At 43.3% G+C, this 19,502-nt stretch overlaps 1 protein-coding gene across 2 annotated transcripts in view; it reads right to left on the bottom strand.

The window, feature by feature from the left end:
- GALNT1 (polypeptide N-acetylgalactosaminyltransferase 1) overlaps positions 1-17,673 on the bottom strand; it is a 76,590-nt gene extending 58,917 nt beyond the window's left edge. For both annotated transcript variants that reach the window (XM_065752860.1, XM_065752861.1), the window contains exon 1: positions 17,496-17,673. The gene's annotated coding sequence lies outside the window, so the exon portion shown is untranslated. The remainder of the gene's footprint in view (positions 1-17,495) is intronic.
- Between the last annotated feature and the right edge of the window lie 1,829 nt (positions 17,674-19,502).

Here is a 19,502-nt window from a genome sequence, read left to right as displayed (position 1 = left end):
CAGGCTAAGTTTTAAAAGAAATGGCTCAATTTAAAAACAAATCTGGGAAAGAAAGAAAAAAAAGGGGGGGGGGGGGAAGTTTCAAAGGCTAGAAGAATAAGGGCTCACAAGAAGACACAAGGCACACCCAGCAGAACACTCAAAACCTGGCTGCTGCCTTCCTAGAAGCGTTAAATATTACAACATCATGAGCTTAAAGGCTTATGATTTCCCTTGATCTTTTCTTCGGGTTTCAAAAATACTAATTAAACCAATCATTCTTTCTACACATATCATCTTTTCTAAATCTCCAGGCACATTAACCATACCTACAGTTTTCTTGAAATTCAATGGCCAAAACTGATCCAGCACTTTCCAATAAGGAACACAGAAGGAAGTTCAACTCTACATGTCCTAGAGATTATACCACTTCTTATTCATGCCAACACAGACACACTCCTTGTCTAAAGAGGTTTGAGCAATGTTGCATCGTGAATTTACAACCTATGGCTTTGTCCTAGACTGGAGTGGACGATGGATTGGAAGGAGCTGCTTCAACACTTGTTCTCCCTCTTCTGTTATTTTTTCCTAAACGTGAAACATTTCACTTATTCTACTAAATCACATCTTATTCTTTCAAGCTATCTTTTCACTCAGGATTTTTTGGTATTGCCATCTCAACTTTAGATGCACACCTGCATTTGTTCTCAAATGCCAGCTGTCCTGAAATTTCATTATCCAGTCCATGAACAAGAACAATAAACTGAAACAACTACGAAAAGAAAACCCATAGAATATCTTCTCCCTTCTGAAATGAACCACTGAAAAACAACACTAGCTTCTGCTAACCTAATGATTTCACACACTTCTTAAAATAGCCTTTTTTTTTTTTTAATCTAGGCTACGTTTCCTTAGTTTGCTCTGTAAAAGCACTACATGTGACTTTCCCTACTCCACAAACTTCCTGTTGCAGACAAAGTTAGGTTGGTTTGATTGTGCCTCTGAGCTTCACAATAAGGTTTTGAAATTTGCTTCCCTAAATTGCATATTCAAAGAGAAGACTGTTTTACCTGCAACTGTATCTCTTTCATGTACCTACTCTAGCTGAATTTTTTCATTAAATACTGTCAAGAACAAAAATTAATGTATGCATACAAAACTAGCTGATTATTTTCCTATGGTTCAGAATCAAACCAAAGCCACTTTAGCCAGAAACAAGAAAAATTAAGCTGAAGCTGCACTGTGCTTTTTATTTCCTTGACATAATATCTAAGTAACCCAGGAAGCAGCAACGACCTATACACACTATTGATGTAGACAGGCAAGTGGGTTGGGAATCACAGACACAAGAAAATGCAGGTAACACGTCCAGTGCCACGGTGGTTAGGAGCACTTACGTTAGGGTACCAGTTATCAGTGTTCCATGCCACGTTATACTGCTACATAACCTGAAGTTTTGCTTCAAACCTTGCATACGAATAATCTACAGACTTCAACTGAAGATTTTTATTTTCACATTACATTTAAGTATTTAACAGAAGCGACTAACGACACACATAAAAACAGAGCACACAACATATGCACCATAGCTTTACTCTGTAATTCTCCACGGTTTTACTTTATACAGCATGAGAAATTGTTGCCACTAACAAAGGTTCATTCGGTAGATTTAAACATTCTTTTTGCGTGCAATTTTTCAGAAAAAGATTCACTGACATCATTTAATCAGCAAATTTATAAATGAATGTATGCTTTCAAGTGGTGTAAAGTACATGCTGCTATCATACTATCTCCCCAGAACTTAGAAGTAATTGTCAAAGAAGCAGTCACTTCAATTAGGCCAATACCTGAAACAATGCCTTTGCTCTCCTTGGTTGTCAGTAGGCTGTTCACCAACAAAGCAGTCATTCTGGCAAGCACAGCCTTGCAAACAGCACAGCAACGCCTTCCTCTCACAGGCCCTCTGTCTTCTGTTGTTTGAGGACACTGCCTCAAAGCAACTTGAGCCAGCCCACAGCTTTTTCTTTAAGTAAATATTATTTGTTATAAGTCAGCTGGAAAATACACTCCCATCCTCAATCAACACTACAGGAATGCTCATTTTCACTTTGCTGAAAGTATTAAGCCCTAGGAAAGCACAAGTAAAAAAAAAAGCAAGACAATTAACTATCTTCAGCAAAGTGTCTGCCATCACACTCACTGACATTACTAGGAAATCTGTCTGGACTTTAAGTAATACTACTTCCATAGCTATAACAGTACCGACTAGGAATTGCGTAACTTTAAAAAGCTATCACAGCTGCTCTCCAAAAAGCCCAAGGAAAAACAAACTATGTGCACATCAGGAGCAGCACTGCAGCTTGTTGGGATGGATGGCGGAAGATTTTCTTAACTTTCAGGACACAGAAGGTTAGCAAACCCATGAGCACAGCCAGTTTATTTTGACAGCACATATATATACGAGCCTTAAGCACAGCACATCAGCGGCCCTGCAGCATGCTTACTCTCAGCAGGATCACGAACAAAGAGCTGTGTGTTGGCTGCGGGGAGCTGGCAGCCCCTCTGCACCTTCCCTTGCTCACCGGGAACAGTGCCTGCGTTGTTCCACATGCTGCAAATCCCGAGTCATACGGGGGACGTGGGACACAGCACACAACAGAGGGCACCTCTACTCCCCCAGCTGACAAAGCATTCGCTGGGGATGAACAGAGGAGCAAGGAAATAAGATTTACAGCAGCCCTGCTCTTCCTGTTGCTCAGGTGAGACCAGGAGCAGATGGCTGGCTGACATTACAGACAAAGCACCTCTTGCAGACTGACTCTAGATCTCATCAGCAACTGCTTCACCACAAAAGTCACAGGAATCCTGAGAGGCGTGAGGTTTAAATTCCACGTGATGCTGTGTGGAGCCAGGAGCCAGACTCTATGATCCTTATGGGTCGATTCCAGCCTAGGATATTCTACAGTTCTACAATACAAGCAAAAGCCAAATTTATGCAGTGCTTCACAACCTTTACAAAGGATTCTAATACTGTATTTTCCCATGAAGAGTACCAAGCAGCATAGTCCCCAGCGTAGAACCACTGTTTCACACATCTAATTGTCTGCTTAGATGCTGCAAATTCATTCCTCCCAGCGCTCTGGTATAAAAGACAATCTGCTTTCTATTCAGCTCTGTACCTTAATTGCCAGAGAAATATTAATATTAAAGAGTACTCATTCTAAACCACACTGTTTATGACTATATACATAGCCAAGAAAGGCTGTTTACGTATTTACTAACTCAGGAACCAAATCTAACTATAGAAAGATTCATAAGAGAATACTTCCTATTTCACTTACAAGATGTAATTAGAAGTTGTGAAAGGGAAAACAGTATTCTTGTCCACAAGGTTTTATGAAGCCCCACATTATCACCGTTGGAACATTAGTCCCCTAGGATGTCATGGAAATATTAGTCATCTGTTCAAGAGGTGAACAATCAGCTCATTACTCTGAAGTCCAAAATAACACAACCATTGATTAGAAGGACTTTAACTCAAGGAACAGTAAGTTTACAGAACATAAAAGTAAATCTTGAGAAAAATCTATGCACAAAGCACAGAAATAGTGCACTCTTCCCTACAAAGGGGTCGTGGATCCAGTTCTTTAGTATTACAGTGAAAGAAATCATGGAGAGGGAAACACATGGGAGCGGAGAAGGAATATTTTCTGCCTTCCACCAGATTTTAAAAACTCCACTAAAACAGTCTGTCAGTGTCAACAGCAGCAGTCTACATGCCCTAAAACAACAAACTGCTTAAGTGAGCATATGTCTTCATACACATAAACACTAACCCTCCCACAGAAACTCCAGTTTTGAATACCTTCATCTGTCTCCCAGCAAAGTTATCCCGCATGCAACAGTATCAGAAATCTGGCTGAGCCAACAAATGAAAATCGTTTCCCATTTACAAAGCAGGGAGATCACTTTAAAAATAAATAAATAAATTTATTCCACTCTTCTTGCAGGCAGGCAGACTAACATTTACGGGCTTCAGGTGAGATAACGGTCCCTTTTTTCAGGAAGTTCAGCTTCCCACAAAGGGGAGGCAGGAAACATTAGATGATCAAGCTTCAGAAACAATGGATGCACTCAGAAACACTGATGTAAGCTTCTTTTCTGTCCATCTCTGAGCAACCAGTAACAGGTAGCTGCAGCTGAATGCTGGGAGCTATTAACACTGTCATCACAAGGACAAGGAAACAGCGACAACAAACCCATGAAGAAGCTCTTCTATAAAAAGCTCTGCTGCTTCAATGCAGCCTTCAGCAGTGCTGCAATCCAGCAAACAGTTTCTCAAATGGTGATGCAAATCTTAAAAGTTCCTTCCTAGAAATATTCCATTTCCTTTTGTTTACTAATTGCTGAGCTAACCAGCTGTCTGCAGTGCCTCACTCTTTCTCTATTCTTTTTCTAAATACGTGCACATATCCAAAAGATACCTCAGTATCCAGGAAGAAAAGTGTGCAGTTTACATACACATCATGCCTAAAAATCAAGAAACGAGCACTAAGAATCAGCAGTGCAGCTCAAGGAAAGCATCGGCATGTTCCGCCATCCCCACACATCTCACTGACACCACTACATCTACATACAATGTTAAAGCCAGTTTAACACAGACATTAACTGTTATCCAGAAACATTTACAACGTATATCACAACCAAACGAGGGGAAAGAACAGGCAGGTAAAGGAACAGAAAGACTTCATTTCAGCAGCAGCCTCTTCATTTTAACAGACTGCTATTGTGTTACATTTAAACAAGGCTGTTGCATGGTAATTCTCCCCTATTTTCTCCAATTCTTTGTTTTCTGATTTCCATCTCGATTTAAAGCACCCTTTCGCAGCTGCTGTGGACCAGGACCGCTGTGAATTAGACCACAATAGTAAGAAGGAAGGATTACTAATCTGATACCTGGTAGGCTGCCTCAGATTCTGAGAAACTTTCACTACCAGCAGTCTTCACCAGCTCCTCTAACAAATTCAACCACTCTGCATTTTCTCTAACTGGAAAAACATCACTTTACGTATAAACACTTGCTTCACTAAAATGCTGGGCTTGTTCAAGGCTAAGAAATATTTTTTGTTTAAAAGTTCTGTGAATGGATGCAACAGCAACAATCCACTCAGAAGCTTGTCCTAGGGTACAGCAGATGTCAGGTTGACATGTGAGATGTCTAAGTTTCAAATCAGCCCTAAAACAGAAGTCACTGAAGATAAAACAACCAAAGTCTCAGCTAGGCTATTTTGTATGGGAAGATGAGATAGAGCAAATGATGACTTGCACAAAAAATACAAAGTGCCCATAACGCTTAGCATAACACCAAGAAAAGCAGGCGGGACATATTTCAGGTGCCTCACGCTACACCAGAACAAAGCCTTCCAACTCATTGGCATTTCAGCTCCACTGTTTGATAAAAGAGTTAGCTGTAACAAACCACTTAACACAGACTTACACGAAAACTACCAAATAACCTTTTGGACACATCAGGAAACGCACTGTTTTTTGAAGACACTCAAATCCAAACCATCATCAGGAACTAGAGAAGCAAAGCCAGCTGAAAAAGCATTTTTAAGACCCTCATCTGCAACTGAAAATATGCTATTACCTTTTGGTAAGGCTCCCAACAAAACAGAAGTCTACTCATCAAAATACCTAAGCTGGATTTCCATGATACAACGCATGAATATCTAGCTCTGAATTACTCGGATATAAAATTACTAAGAACCAACTTCAGTAGCAGCTCAAGTACTCTACCAGCTTCTAAAAAAAGGAGCAAATGCTAAGGACAGTTATTTACATCACAGGATGTCCTACAAACCGTGTATACTCATAACCACTGATTTGTCAGCACTGTTCTCAGATGCGCATAAAAAAATGCTCCACACTTCAAGAAATTAAGTTCTGAACAAACTAAATAAAAAGGTTAAATATAACTCTTTCAGCAACAGCCTTATCAACCTTCCGTATTTCTAGGAAAAATAAAATGAATACAGAATGGAAAATTCAATTATATTTTTATACCATTTCAACAACATTCCACTTACCAAGAACAAAAGCAGCAAACAAACTTGCAAAAGACTAAAATTCAGTGATATCTTCAGCATACATAACAGAAAACTACAAGCACATAGAGAATGCACAAGTTTAATTTCTAATATAATTACCTTGTCTGTCTGGTCTAGTCTAACAAGTAATATTTTGCTGAAGAGATGCCTTATCTTATCCAGATACATCAACAATCTCATCCATCTCCTCAAAGACAACTTCAGCCTACCCCAGCAGTCTAACAACACACCTCATACTGTAAACCAAAGTGCAGCATATGCCATCAGTACATTTTATTGCAGTATGTAAGTCTCTCCTATTTCACGTAAAGATTCCACTGGTATTTATATTTATATAGCTAGCTTTAGTCTGAATTATATTCAATTCTCCAGCGTTTTGAGCAATTACTTCAATTCTTTGTTGCATTTCCAAAAAGCACAAGCAAGCCCTAAAAGGTGAAGAACACTTAGTCTTTTGTCAGTGAGTCATGAGGGCCAAGAAAGGAGGTCAAACTGATTTTTTTTTTTCTACCTGAAACTGGCTAGACAGGTTAAGCATACCAGTCAAAACATTATCTGGCAATAGGGAGATTCTCCCCAGTCATTACTTCTACATTCTATTAATAGTTCTGGGATTTGCAAATTCCTTTACTAATTAGTTTGCTGCACAACCATAGCTGACACTATTTGTCAAAACAGCTACTGAGATTGCTATTTGGCTATTTAAGCATTTTTGTTACTCTCTAGAACAAGGGATCTACATTTTCTTCTCTCCAAACTCTTCAGCTCCTCCTTCTGACTGACCTTCTGTTGCCCAACTTCCATTCACTTATATCTGGAGCCCCTGCTCGTCCCCCTCAGGGAACACATTAACATGGAGCCCTTCCATTGCAGTTCAGCAGCTGCCGCAACCTAAAAAATTGAGCAGGGAGATGTCACTGCTCCTTTCACATTGCCCAGTGTAGAGATTGGAAAGCATACCTTTAGGCTCATCAGTGGGATCTTCTCCCAAAGCTCTCACTTCAAAGTCTGTAATTGCAACTTCCCCCACTCCCACTCACTTTTAATCACTAAAAAATGCTCGATAACATCACTTACAACAGCCTGTCCCATTTTTCCTCGCCTCATACCATTACTCAAGCCAGTATACTTTTTTTGAAATAGCCTTCAACAAAGCAGTGTGTACAAGTAGCTGCCACAGGTAAGAAGTAAACTTTCTACTGCAGTAAGGCATAATTTATACATAACGGAGGAAATGCTGGCACAGTCAGTGAATTGAACTTTGGTCGCTTCTCCTCCATGTGGTACACAGAAAAAATCCAGATGATTACACTCCCTTGATTGCATCACCTTACATACCTTCCATATATGAACAGTACATTAATCTTATCTTCATCTTGCCTACAGTATGCTTTCCTGCTGTTCTTTGTTTTTTCAAGAGAAGAACAACAGGAGACAGCACACCTACCAAACAGCTTTATGAGCCAAATCTCTTTTAAGAGAGCAAATTCCAAACGAATCTCATTTAAATACAGATATTTTCAGTAAATTCATATTTATAAGCTCATAAGCAAGCTATGAAAGCTTTGTGCTGGAGAGAAGAAACACGACTAACTATTCACTAACATAAGCAAAGTGGCTTAAGTTGTAGGACTATATTCTCCTAGAAAAACTAGCCTGTAACAGCAGCTGGCTGGGTTTGTGGGATCTGTTATAATTTAGAAGGATCAGCTGCAGTAAAAGCAGAAGCACACCAAAAAGTATCTTATGGAATGTTGATGCTTCGAAACAAAATTAGTCCACCTGCAAGCAGCCCGTGCTAAAACAATCCTGCCTTCTGTAGAGAGCATTAGTGCAACCTTTTTCTGCTTCAGCACTGAGGGGTTCTCCAAACCCCTGCCAGCTTGCTATTTGTGGGACTTTTGCCCTCTGCCTGTGACTAAAAGCAGCCTAACAAACCAGGGGTGATAGCCCATGGGGGAAAAGCAGTGGAGGACTGAAGGTGAGATCAAAGTGCATCAAATGGCAACTCTTCTCCTGCCAAAGAGATTCTGATGCCTTGATGAGGCAAGCATTCATCAAGAATTGTTTGTTTTTACAAGGAATACCACAGAGTATGAAGTTACCTTATTTTAAGTATGGCAAGAAAATAGAGAAGTTACAGGCAAAGAACTTGATTCCAGCCAACGTTGGGATAGAGCTAGGGAAACATCCCCTTCCATCACTTGAGGGCTATACATTTAATGTATACAGATGCAGCCAAAACAAATGCCTTCACATTTTTTAAATATTCGTCCTGTGTTGAAGTTTTTTCATTAATTCTCCCCTCTTGAAAGACCAACATTAGAAAAACAGCCTTTGTGAAGCTGCACTCAGAGCACTGTTTTCTCCAAAAGCCTTCAGTTACAGTAGGTTAAGGTTTTCAGACATACAGTTTTAATATAATAAGTCCCTTCTGAGTACCTTCCTAACACACATACAGTAGAATTCATAAGTTTTGAGAGTTTTCAGTAATGTTGTTCTATAAAGATTGAAGCTTCTATTTATGAATACTTAATTTCCACCAGCAGAAACAGATAATCATTTTAGGAAAGGAAAATGATTCTTCAACAATTGTTTGCATAAGACTGGATAAACTTTCTCCTGCTTGTGCCTGAAAGTGACCACTCAGCACACAAGTTTTGTGATCCCAAAGTAATAGGAGCAGTTCAAGCCACTACCACAGAGCCAAGTCCATCCTTTTTTTCTCCCAACAGGAAGAGTGAGACTAAGAATTATTTAAACAAGAGTTGAACACAGTGGTCCAAGTGACATTTCTTTTTCAATGCTGCCAACCATAAATCGATTTCAACTTACTTCAAGTGATGCCAGTCATCACTTTTCTCTTATGTGAAGATTGGCTCCTGTTCCTGACATATCTTTACTTTTTATGTAATGGCTTAATACGTTTTTAAAACACAGAATAACTCATTAGATCACTCAGAACACACGGAAAATATCCAGCAAGCTATGAAAAGAACTCGAATGAAGAAGTAGAAAGAAAAAAGAAGGAGAAATCACAGGTTACTGACAACCACTAAGCTGATATGATCCAACAGTAGCTGATAAGAGTCATTTCCAACTAACAATTATCCAGCACGAGTTACAAGCGATCAACACAGCAGCAGCCTCTTAGAATAACAAGAAATTGTTCTTGTTTCTGCTCCATAGAAATAGATTGTACAGCTCACCTCTGTGGGCGGAAGTGGTAGTGAATCACAATTTCATTAGCCTCCACAACGAAAGATGGTCTGATTACAAGAAAGTTGGCATCAAACACATTTACAGTCTCAGTGCTATGAAGACACGGAGGTCAAGGATTTGATTTAGAAATCAGAGGCTGCCCCGCATGCTATTGAAGTCTGAGCTCTTCAGTACAGAAGTGACAACAATGAAAGGCTGTTCACTTAAAAAAAGAAAACATTCCTTTGTGGTTTCTTTGTTTAAAAATGCTAGCAGATTAGTGCAGAATAGTGACTGCAACTCAGTGCTATTCATTAACTCTAGTGAAAATAACATGAGGTACGTTCCAAAGAAATAAAAGTCATTGTTTTGCTAACAGAACTTGAGAAGTTTTATGACATTTTCAACAAAGGGGAAAATGTGGATATCTAAAGACATCTCTTCTTTAAACTTTCAAATATACATAACACTCACAAAATGCAGAAGAACCTATTGTTTCAGCCTGAAGTCCTCAGTATTTGGGAAAGCACAACTTGTGGGAAAAAAAAGGGACAGTCAAGATGTCTAAAGCTGTGTAAGAAAGCTTTGAAATAATCCAGAGCACAAAAATTATATAGTATTGTATTTCTGTGAATCAGACCACAGCTGAAACCAGGACAATTGGTTTCTAACACACAGCAGATTTCAAACCCTAACTGTTTGTAGCAAAGTGCTTAGTTTCCTGGACATGGAAAGACAAACTAAAGGATGTGATTCAACAACTCTGCAAAATGCAAAAGCTCCTAGAAGAAAGGAACATTAGGAAAGAAAGAAAACAAGTTACATTTCGAAACAAGGGCCTCAGTTTTCAGTGTGCTTCTTTTATTTTTTATTTTTTCTTTTCATTTTTTAAGATTATCAGATTCAATGCATAACTAATACCTAAAAGAAACCAAATTACCACATACTATTTTAGAGAAATAGGAAGCTCTTATGATTTGTAACTGCAGTTTAAAACCAGGCATACAGCACAATTAGAGCGCTCTGATAGAGAAAAGTTGCATGTTGGACCTTCAAACATAAGGTTGTTTTAGCTGGGGATTTAGACAGGTCTGCTTACTCACTAGACATCAAACTGTTCATAAGTTTTCAACATTTTCTCTTTCTATTAGATGATGCCATAGCAAGATCATGAGAAATAGTACTTGAATACATAACATTAAAAAAATAAAAGTAAAAAACAAAACAACAACAAAAAAACCAAACCACAACCTCCACCTTTCAACAGGGGAACCATAAGCGTAAGCATATAAATTTTTGAGTTTTTTCAGGTGCTTTTGTCACATTAAATTCCAGTTCTGTTGTATTGCATTTAGATATCTTTCTTTCAACTGTACTTTTACAAGACATGATGGATTACTTAATATCTTCTGCAGTAGTCTGCTGGTGCTGCTGGACAGTCTCAGTACAGACTTTGCCTCATTCTTTAAACCAACATTTTGTACAACAAAGTATTTCAACAAGAAACATACAAATAATCTTAGAGATGCTAAAATATTAATGCAGTCCCTTGCAATTCAATGCATCTATTCACAGCTGAACTTCAAATAGATATTTTAGAGCATGTAAAACCTATAACAAACATGTTTTTCTAGCATCATGTGACTAATACTCCTTAAGCTCTCTGCCTGTCACTGGTATTTTGAAGGCTAGGTTATCAACCACTTGCTTCTGGGACTCCGCATAGCCAAAGCGGTCCACATGCAGATCTGTGCTCTTTGAAAATATTTTAGTTCAATACTCATAAAAGCAGTGATGCCATACGTTAGAACTAACTTGAAGCTGGAAAAAAAAAAAAACCCACACGTTTTTTGATGAGTATGCCATCTAACCTACCAGCAGCTGCTCCATTCTGTTGTGCTTCAGCAGGAAACTCGAGCTTTTACAAGGAAAAAAGGATTCCTGCGTATCATTCCTATCACATTATTCTCCATATTCACTTGGGTGCCCAAACAAGCTCGAGCAGAAATTGAAGTAAGGAGACCATGGAGCAGCTTGGAGCTGTGCTAATACAGCTATATTACAGCACTTTTCCAAAACATTATCAGCCAACAGCTTGTTCTTTGAAGAGGCCAGATACTGAGATCAAAACTAAGTCTAAAGCAAATAGGAGTCTAATCTAGCGTACTTCTCCATCCTCACTGTAACTACTTTTTTTTTTTTTTTTTTTTTTTTTACAGATGAAATGATAACACAAAGTACTTGGCACTGGAGCAAGGTGTGAATCGTGTTAAGAACTTAAAGGCCTACCAAAATTTGGAGGAAGATACAAAGCATACATCATTTTAACCTACACTAAGGCTCCTGGAAGTGGCACTGTCTCCTCCTGCTCCCTGAAGTTACTGAATAGCATGACTCAATACTCAACATGTTGTTTTCCAGTCTTGCAGTTCAGGAAATCTTCCTCAGAATCCAAGAGTCAGAAGTGTCAGTTTGAAAAAGGACTTCAATTTTACAACTCTCCTTTGCAGGCAAGGAGCTTTCTGTGGCAGCTCCATTTTTCTTGAGATATTTATTTGAAATAAATGTACTCCAACTCTAGTACCTCTCTGTGCTCTTAGTAGAATATTCTTAGTACAGTTTGTAGATGTTCACGCTATCTCCAGAATCTGAAAACTGAAAATAGCTTTACTAAACTATTAATAAATAGAGATACTTAAATTAGTAAACCTTGGATCTGTAAGCTCTACAGAAAAAAACCCAAAAACTACAAGAAGGCATTGGAAAAGGCATAAAGAAAGACACACCATTTCCATTGGGTGTTCTGGCAGAGTAATCCTGTTATTCCAAACCTCTCTCCAGTACAGGACTGTTCTGGTATGCGGCCTTCAACTGTTTTTCAAAGATAAAGACAACAGACGTTCACCTCACTCACACAACAGTATGGTCATTAGACCTGAAAGCAACAAAATGGTCTTTAAAAAAAAAAAGTTCTGCAGAAACATGTCCTTAACTGTCAGTAATTCACCAAGCAGTGTCCCAACCAGCACCAACTGAAGCCATCTCTTACGAAGCGCTGTCTCAAGACAAAGCCGAGTTCTGCCTTCGGAATTAGAATTCAGCTTCTTTGTTTGAGAAGTGCATCGATTCCAATTACTTTAAGTACATAATGAACTGAAAATTAAATAAATTAATTACCTTAATTTTAACTTAAATTTGAGTCCTTAAAGATGCTTTAAAAGTGCCTCTAACACCGAGCATTCGCCCTTTGATGCACTTAGTGTAGAAATGTCACAAACAGGATACAGACACAAGATCACACACTGTTCTCAATGCTCTTTTTATTCAATCAAACTGTTGAACACCAAAGTAAAAGCACAACTCTGACCACCCATATTTAGCCCATGATGAATATGCACTTAAACCATCTCAAGACCCAGAAGTCTGTCGTCCAATACCAGTTAGCACAGCTAAGAAACGACCACATGAAATTACACCAGACCATCACCCACTTGTGGCAGGGGTGAGAAACAGTTTTATTCTTGATTCTAGTCAGCGTTCATCTGGGCTGCTACGGTTACACTCATTTTAGAGTCCTGTTGTGGAGACACCTGACGAAGACCAGTAATAGATACTTTTCTCTTTATAGAGATCTGGGGTCATTTGTTTAGCTTTTTCATTCTGCTTTTCAGTCAGCTGCTTCACTTGGCTGCAGGAGTGCTTCCAAATCTCCCCTGCTTGTTGACGATCTATTTCAACCTGTTACCAGTGTTCTCCTCTTTGGGTCTCCTCCTCACAGAACCTTCCAAACAACTAAAACCTGCTTCACTCCCCCGTAAGGATCTTGCTATCATCACTTTCTAATTCTCAGCATAACCCTGGCTGCCATCCTCAAACAGCACTGAAGTATTAGTAACACACAGAGCAGCCTCAGATGGCACAGGGAAAGACAATGATGAGCTGTGGCTGCAGAAAAGTAAACACTGAAATCCTGCAGGCTCTGCAGGCCTTAACCACACTGTGCCTGCAAAACAAGGCTAGCACTGCTTCTTCTTGTAGAACCACCTAGCATGGGGTACTCTGCACTGCAATAATTGCTTCTGCGGGTGCATCCCACCAGCTGCATCTGAGCCTCTTCCAATGCAAAGAAGAGCGAGATCACAATGTACTCTCCTTACTTGCCTTCAAGGAGTTTTCAGAGGCAGCTTGGACATTGGGCGTCACACCAACTCAGCAGATCCACCTAACTGGGATTACAAAATTTGTCACATGACTCTTATGACAGGAACTACTCAAACTTAACAAGAAATACTATGCGTCCCAAATACAATAACTACGACATCTATATCTACAGTAAGAAATCCCACTAAAAATAAATAAATCAGAGATTCTATTGCTTGTGTAACTTATCCAATGAATGCATAGCACTAATGAAAACAAGGTAGACACTTTCCTCCTTAGCTGAGGATGAGTTTCACAACAGCTGTACAGCATACAGTCTGAGCTCCCGCAGCACCAAGCTGCTGATGCTTTCTCTCTCTTTGCAAACCTAACTTCTTCCAGGGAAATCAACACAGAGTTGAGGAGCACCAGAGCATGCAGAATAGCAGTTCTCAGCACAGAGGGATCAGTACCCTCACCTCCACACATGCCCTAAGTGTTGGATAAGATATGATAAAGAAGTAAAAACACAAAAGCTGAAACCCAGTGTGAGTTGCCAAGGCCATTAAACAGCAATTCTAAACACCAATTCAAGTAGAAAACAAACAAACAAAAAAAAACCAACATTCCAAAGCTCTCACTATTTGGGTACTACCAAAATCATATACCTCAGGGGGAAAAAAAAAAAGCTTTGAAGTCATTCACTCTGCAACTAGGTTCTGCACCACAGTTGCATACCATTTAAATGAAGCAGAGAAAAGGAGAAAAGGATGTTTTTTTCATGCTTGAAAATAAAGCTCCAAGTAACAGAAGCAATGTCCAATGAGATCAGTAAGTGACCTATAGAGATCACTTTGCCAAGGGCACCTTTTCAGAACCAACCAGGTCTCCACGCACACCAGCTTTATGTGATAACTGAGGCCATCACAGCTTCTTACCTTGACTGCTCAGCTCCTCTGGCTCTTCAAACAACAAGAAATCAAAAGTCACATCCCTGTGAGAAACCAAGAACTGCCACTCAGTAACCTGCGGTGTTCCGGAACTCAAGTTCAAACCCAAGTGGACTGCACCTCGAGGAGCTGGGGCTTAGCACAGCAGCACACACACAAGATATTTATGCAGTGTTCAAAGTCACAAGCTTCTAATGTAATTGAAAGTAAATGCCCCTTAAGAATATCCGTATTTCATAGTACAAAACCATATTTAAACAATCAAAAAGTGAGTAATAGAGCAGTTAGCCAGCTCTTTAATACATTAGCTAAAAGTATATCAATTACATTGATTTTTTATGATGGGCTGACTTCACATAATGGACTAAGCTCACTAGAAGGACTGTAAAAAAGGGAAAATGCTCTACTAGAATTAGTGGAAGATAGTGTCAAAATGCTTTTAAGACAGGCACGCAGTTAAAACATTTTATTTGGGGATGTTAAATTTAGCATGCTACTCTCAAGAATGGATATGGTGCTAAAGCAGAGTAAAAGCCACAATCACAACCCTGCAGATGTATTTTGCAGATTCCTGTGATATTCTGCTTTAAAGACTGCATTATTCCTAGCTAAGAAGCAGGAAGGTTGGACTAGGAGTACGGAGGCAAAATTCAGCACTGCAGAAGGTTAACAGCAGGATGCTCCAGGGACCCACAGAGCGGGCTGCACTTAAGGGCACTGATTAAAGTGCCCTTAAGATCTGAAAAGTAGAAAAGTTAACAGTCAGGGCAGTGTCAGCAGTGACAGAAGACTAGTAACGAACTGGGAGCTAATCGGCCCCAGTGTGCCAAGTGACACAACGGCGAACAAAACTCAGCATTCAGAAATGCAGAAGTGGCAATGAAAATCAGACAACTGCTACGACAGTGAGCAATTTAGTAGTGAAAAAGACTTAGTGCAAATCACAAGGTTGTAGGCATCCCTGGGTAATTCCAAAAAGACTTGTGCTCAGTACGAAAATGAGAAATGCTCAGATGCAAGAGAAGCAGCAGCAAGCACTAGCAGGACTGTAACACCTTCATAAAGCTACTTGTTCATTCTCAGCCATTACCTGATAAAGGCTACTCTCATTTTACACCACATGTTGAAGAACCTTGAACGAAGAGGTCAGAAATTATTACTGCTAATATAAAGAATAACAAAGCAAGGCAAGAAAAACATATAGCTGTTAGCAGAATGCACAACAGCCAGAACAGCTTACACTTAGAAAATTAAGATGCCACTCAGTGAAAGTGGGAAGCAGACCCTCCAGAGCAACGCTTTTTGATACAGTGCATAAACACACTTTCAAAGTCACCACTATTGTGCGTCTTCATAGCCAAGAGCCCACCCCCACCAAAGGAAGGACAGCAAGTAAGGATTTTGCTCCTCTACCACTGAGCAGCGGTGTAAGGCCCACAGAGGGACAGAAGCACTCAGTATCCCTCTCAAGACTCGCCACAGGCCTACAGCCAGGGGGACGCCGAGTAGCTCCAATGCACAGCCCCAGTGTTACAAGCAGCAGTGGGGGCTTGCTGGTGGGGAAAGGATGACCTCTCACCTTAGGGACAAACTTCAGTACTCAAGGTCATAAAGAGCAACATGAACCACAGTGGGAAGCATACAGTATAACCTAAAGCACACCACTAAAGACTCCAGAACTCTTGTTCAAAGAGATCTGTTTATAAGTACAATGAAGTCCCACACCCAGAAGTATCACTCCAGCTCTCAGAAGGCAACCTACATCCCAAAGGCTTTGTCTGCAGGTTGCACAAAGCAACAGGCAGGGACAGCAGCAGAACCCCAGCGGCCTTGTGAACCAAACCTGTCCAAAGTGGGTAACCTGGAGCTTACAGGAGCACTGGAGAGAGAGCACTGAGACAGAAAACAGGAAAACACATAAGTCCACAGTCAACACGCAGTGCTACCCACAGGCACGCAGCACCAGCAAAGTGCTGGCAGGACAGCAGCCAGGCCAAAGCAGCACCTCAGCCATGCAGCACCACACCCCATTCCTGAGGCAGACCCGGCCCACATTACCCAGGAGTGGGATGTGCTGCAGAGCAGAAGTGGAGCAGCACCCCTCGGTGCCACTGGGCTACGCAACGCCCGTCACATGGCACCGCTACAACATCTCCGTGACTTTCAGTAATGTCACAGTGTGCCGAGCTCTGGACTGGGGAACCAGGCAGCTCTGCTCATACAGCTCAGGGCTGCGGGAAGCCAGGCGGCACCCAGCAGCATCCCCACTGCTGTCACTGTCACCTTGATCACAAGGGTGGCTCGCTCCCGGCGTCCTTGCCAGGTGACGTCCCTGACACTGTCTGGGGACATCACACCACTTGGGAAACACCTCTCTCCGCTGTGCGTGCACACGTGTTACAGACAAGGGGAGCTGACAGCACGCTCCGTCCTGACAACACCACTCACAGGAGGATACACCGAGATCCCAAAGCACTGGGAAGCCGAGAGCCTTCTGCGGCATAAGCAACCCTTTGTGTTGACACGGGAAACGGGGCACCCGGGCTCGCTGCCCCTGCACGGAGCCCAAGCGCACCATTACTCGGGGGTTGCTGAACGGCTTCCAGCCGTGCAGCTCACAAACAGCATTTACACGAACCGGGGATGCCGCCTCACTCCGCCCGTTGCCACAAAAGTTCTTGCACCCAGCAGCCGCCGGGCTCCGTTCCCGCACCTCTCTCCGTGCGCCTACAGACCGACAGCTGCCCCGGGCTGACACCGCAGGAACCCCGACCGAGGACAGCGGGCAGAGGAGCGCTGCTGGGAACGGAAAGAGGTAAGAGCGCTGCTACGCTGGCACCGCCGCACAGAAACTAAGTTCCTCCGGACACCGCTCGGGTGAGAGCCTCGCTTTGCCTCGATCCTCTCCGGTTTCGAGGAAGGAGAACGAGGCTGAACGCCCCAAACGCTGCCCGCTTACGTAACGGCCCCTGACGGCCGGAGCAGGGCCGTGCCGCGGGGCAGGCACGCCGCCGGGGATGGAGGCAGGGAGGGCGGGCTGCAGCCCAGCACGCGGCGCTCGCCCCGCGCTTCCCCCCGCGCGGGCCGGAAAGCGGAACCCACCGCCCGCACTCACCTCGGTGACGCTCGGGGCCGGCGGGAGACGAAGGGCGGCGGCGTGGCTGCCCCGGCCCCGCTGTCACCGGCCGCCCGGGGCAGAGTCCCGCGGGGCGAATCCTCGGGCGACGCCGGCGGCGGCGGGATGGACGAGCCGCCCGGCGCCCGCTCTCCGCCGCCGCCTCGCAGCGAGTCGATCGGCGGCCGGCCTCGCCGCCGTCGCGCAGTCGGGTCGCTGCCGGCGGCGGCCGCTACGGCCGGGGCACCGCCGGGCACGGAGCGCCGCCGGCAGCCGCCGCCGCCGCCGCCTCGGGCCCCCTCTTCCTGCGGCCGCCGGCGGCCGCGCTCGGGGCGCAGTCACGCGGAGCCCCGCGGAGAAGCCGCCGCTTCGCTCGGCGCCTCGGAGCCCGCCGCCGCGCTCCCGCTCCGCATCCCCCGTCCTCCGCGCACCGGCGGCGGCGCCTCTGCCGCCCGCTCTCCCCGCACGCTTCGCTGCCGCCCGAGCCCCGCTTAGCGCCGCTTCTCCATCGCCGGCGCGGGGGCGGGCGCAGGGAAAGGGGCGGGCGCGGCCCCTAGGTGGAGCCCGCGCGCCCGCCCCGCCCCGCCCCGCCGGAGCCCGGATGTGCTGCGGGGCCGAGGGGATGCTGGCGGTGGCTGTGTCCGCGTCTCTCGGCGACTCTACCCCCGCCTGCGTGTCGGCAGTGGGTGTGCCGGCTGTCACCTGGGGATCCGCGGGCATGTGAAAGCATCCCGTCGTATACACAGCGAGCCCCGAGTACAGCCCTGACTACGGGGCCTGCTGCTGCAGCATCGCGTTAGATGTGCATCCTGTAATGGTGCTTATAGTATAATGCTGCTCCTGAAGACAGATGAGGCAAATACTTGGAAAGTGTTTAAATTCTGGGAGCTGCTTTATCTTTCCCTACTCATAAACTTAGCTTCTCTAAGCTTGTAGATCAAAGTTTGTAAGCTCTCTTTGAAAAGTCTTAACTAACAAAGTTTTACTGAAGGAAATGCTGATTTTCCTTGAAAAGTAAAATTCCTTTCTGAAATAATATACGGCTTTAAGGAGTTTGTTTGCAGAGCCCAAACTCTTTGCTTTACAGAGCTCAACAACTGGGTAGTGCTCATTATAAAAGTATCTAACAAGTTCCTTGTCAGAAACTGTGTATTTTAAAAACAATTTAATTACAGAATCATAAAAGTTGGAAAAGACCTCTAGGATCACCTAGTCCAAATGTCAGCCCACCCCCACCATGCCCACTGACCACGTCCCTCAGTGTCACATCCACACGGCTCCTGAACACCTCCAGGGACGGGGACTCCACCACCTCCCTGTGCAGCAGTGCCACTGCCTCACCACTCTGTCTGGGAGGAAATTTCTCCTAATATCCAACCTGAACCTCTCCTGGTATGACTTAAGGCCAGTTCCTTTTATCCTAACACTAGTACCTGGGAGAAGAGGGTGAATTGCCTTCATGGTGAGAGAGTGCATTTTGAAGAATGCTTGTAGTCAGGTGACAGAGGAAACGTGCATGCAGAAATAGCCCATGGGACAAAGAGCCATTCTTCATGTAGGCCCCAGCCCCACATGGCAGTCACATGTGTGCTTGCTTTCAGTGAGCGGAATCGGATTCCTTCTTGCACTTATGCATTCGTGCTGCACAGCTCAGCTGACACGTTCACTGGGGACTGTTGTTGTGACAGGCAGCTTCCCTCGGAGAGGTAATGCACAACCGGCACAGGGACTGCAGAGCTGCCCTCATTTAGCATTTATAGGCTGAGGAACAAGTCTGTGTGTGTTTATACACAGCCAGATAACAGAAGTACTATCAGGCTTTCCTATGCCAGAACTGTGTGTTTCCAATTTACACTCACAGTTTTAGCAAGAATGATTTATTGTATGCAAGCAGTTTACCACATGCAAGCAGCTTAACACTCGTTCCTTGATGACTGCTGATGCTGTAGGACGTATCCCAAATCCCTCTGTGGAATGTCTTTATGCCACCTCGATTATCTATGCTAT

Source organism: Cyrtonyx montezumae, unplaced genomic scaffold (assembly GCF_038088225.1).
Source record: "Cyrtonyx montezumae isolate F1298 unplaced genomic scaffold, pur_monq_1.0 scaffold_8, whole genome shotgun sequence".
NCBI classification, from domain to species: domain Eukaryota; kingdom Metazoa; phylum Chordata; class Aves; order Galliformes; family Odontophoridae; genus Cyrtonyx; species Cyrtonyx montezumae.
Note: the sequence above shows the minus strand (reverse complement) of the source record. Positions and strands in the feature narration are given on the sequence as shown.